Source organism: Seriola lalandi, unplaced genomic scaffold (genome assembly GCF_002814215.2).
Source record: "Seriola lalandi dorsalis isolate HSWRI2012SDOR001 ecotype SW California unplaced genomic scaffold, Sedor1 jcf7180002004168, whole genome shotgun sequence".
In the NCBI taxonomy this organism is placed as follows: Eukaryota; Metazoa; Chordata; class Actinopteri; order Carangiformes; family Carangidae; genus Seriola; species Seriola lalandi.
The window spans coordinates 1-2,987 of NW_019474823.1; the positions used below are offsets into that span (position 1 = coordinate 1).

General features: G+C 39.1%; 1 long non-coding RNA gene across 1 annotated transcript; it reads left to right on the forward strand.

Moving 5' to 3' along the window:
* Positions 1 to 1,797: 1,797 nt before the first annotated feature.
* On the forward strand, positions 1,798 to 2,976 carry LOC111668620 (uncharacterized). Its single transcript, XR_002761740.2, has 3 exons — positions 1,798 to 1,902; positions 2,424 to 2,577; positions 2,830 to 2,976. It is a non-coding gene; the product is annotated as an uncharacterized LOC111668620 (long non-coding RNA).
* Positions 2,977 to 2,987: the final 11 nt, after the last annotated feature.

A 2,987-nucleotide genomic window follows, 5' to 3' on the forward strand; every position in this document is an offset into this window, starting at 1 on the left:
ACTGATCCAATACCATATTTCTCCTGAATGATTTGTCATTTAGGAAGCTAGCTTGCTGGCTGGGCGCATGGCTCACTGTGGGCAAGCTAGCCGCGCCTCCCGGCTGCTAGCATTAGCATTAGCTAGCAGCTAGCTTGCTGGCATTGTACATTGATGAATGAATGAGTGAAGTTCCCATTTAATCAAGAATTCAGTTCACAGTAAAGTACTTTAAATGGGAAAATAAGAAATGTGATGGTATGATGGCTAGCTTAGCTTTTGTGTGACAGCGGTAAAAAGTGAAGTCTCCCTGTCACCCATTCATCATTTGCTGGTCTGGGATCTGTACTTATAGACTACTCTATTGTCCCATTACTCTACACTACCACACGTTATATGGCTTGACCTAGACTACACATTTAAACAACCATAAATACACAGATCTAATAGATGGCTCCGAGAAATATTGTCATATTATATTATTGTGTCTTTGAAAATGTTTCAAAATAAAAGAATCATTCCACAATCTGCACTTTGTTTGAAAGCTTTATCATCGATGATTCATGTTTAATGTTAATGACCGAATTCAGTTAACAATCAACTCGTATGAATTCCACCCAAATTACATCAGTCATCTTGTTATGAGAACTTATCTATATGATACACAACCTCAAGTGAACTTTGTATAAGAGCAGTGGACATTTGAATTATTGCTGTAATCAGATGTATTGTCTGATGCTATATCTGATGACAACATATAATCCACACAGTGAGAATTGCCACCCCTCACCACCCTGGTGACCTGAATGGTTTGATGTGTATGAGAATGATGTAATTCATATGCTGTGGCCTTCAGTCACCAGATCTCAACCAAGTTTAACAACCACTAAAGCTGTTTTGGCTCAACACCTTACTTACCTTATTACACTTTATCTTGGTTTTTGTCAACTGTCTGGCATATTATACATCACTGTGATGTTTTGCTAGTCTACATTTATTACGCTGCCACATTATTTACAAAGACCCAACACTGTTCCTCAGTCGTTTTGTTTGGGTTAAGCTGTGCAACAACTCCTAAACCTTTTATGTTCCACCATATATCGAACCGACGCCCTCAACTCTTTCTCCCCACAACCTTTATTAATAAGAATGAACGGTAAACGGGACAAAGCAATAAAGATTTATTCATTATTTATACACTTTATTTTTTATTTTTTAGCTTAGGTCTACTTTAATTGACCCCTGCTGCCAGCACATTTGTTCTAAATGCGCAACCTTTACTTTGAAGACGAGCTGTCTGTTTCCGGCTCTCTACTTCCTTGTTCAATTTTCATTGTACAAGTTGCTGAATTGAATTCCACGTCTTCTTTCAATGGGTCAATAACACACGTAAAGCCTTAACAGCGTATAGGCAGCATTGGCTAATGAAAAACGAGCTCTCAAACGTCAACATACATTAACACTTAGCACAAGGAGGACAATGAAATTAGGCAATGCCCTCTAAGTTGGCATTTTTTCATTATAAAATATGAAAAACTGCAGAAGAATTATACCTCGTGCACCGACCGTTTAACCTGTAACAATATTTTGTGTATAGTCTGTGGTAACAATGCATCATACTTTACAAACTGATCATGTGTTTACATGTTGAATCTGAAGAGTAACTGTTGTAATAAATGCAAGGGAGTAAAAAGTTCAATGATTTTCTCCCTAAATGGTTTGCTTACATTTCACCACTGCTCCACTCAGTCCTATGTAGAAAGTTAAGAAGAATCTTTTATTTTGAAAACAGCAGACAGGAAGAGGTTGTTGTCAGGGAATCAACTGTGACCTATCGCTACGTTGTCTTGGTACCCAGCTAGCTCATTAGCTGGCCGGCTCATTAGAACAAAAAACAACATTTGCAGCTTAGGAGGGTGCCAGGTAAAAGTGTCTTCTCATATTGGTATGACTCCCGAAAAAAACAGTAATTTTGTTTGTATAGTCTCGTTGGTAGTTTTGAGTTGTTTCCCGCAACATTGAACCCAGCGACGTTAACGTTATCCAGTTAAGCTAGGCTTGCAAAGCAATGATATCAAACACAGGCGATTTGTATTCTTTCAAATAATGAATATTTTAGTTGATATTGATACGGAGTTTACGACGTGGTAGAGAGTCATGCGTGATGTGTTTTTGTTGTATAGTTGACATTCTTGTTCAGAAAACGACGGGGAGATTAGCCAGATGAAAAGCTTTAGCTTGCCACTCTTTGTTGCTAGGCAACAGAACTCACCACTGGATGTCTGAGGTAAAGCCTGTAATTACATTAGTGTAGCAAAATCACGCATTGTCGCTTGGGTATAAGCATGGCAACCTTCTTTGCTCATGCGCTTGATTCGCCACTCTTTAAATTACTTTCTGAAAACACCTGAAATAATTAATTACCTCTTGCTGTCTGTCTGCAGGCTTCTTGTTGGCTCTTAGGGATATACAGTAGACACCATGTTGGTCCCCATATTCACGCTGAAGCTGAACCACAAGATTAATCCTCGCATGGTGACTATTGGGAAATTTGATGGAGTCCACCCATGCCTTACTGCAGCCACACAGGCTGGAAAGGTTAGGAAAATGAACATTTTCACTGTTCCAACATAACTTTAACAAATTCATAATGACCAAAAAGTAGACAGCATTGCATGGTTGCTATCCGAGTACATAATTTTTCTCAGGTCTCTTCTGATTTATACTCATCACTACACTTGTTAACTCTGTTAACTACAAAAAATACCATTCTTACTTTTATAGTAACTATCCCTTATACTTAATATATTCCCACCTCATGCCCTCAATTCTCTTCTTTCTCTTTAAAAGGTTTTTATCCACAACCCTCATGCTCGTGGGCAGAGACCTGTGGCCCACCGACTGAGTCAGAGCACTCAGGACTCCGACATCTCTCTGCTCAACATCAACCAGGCAGTCACTTGTTTGACGGCAGGAAACCTGGGACCAAATACCACTGGGGACACATT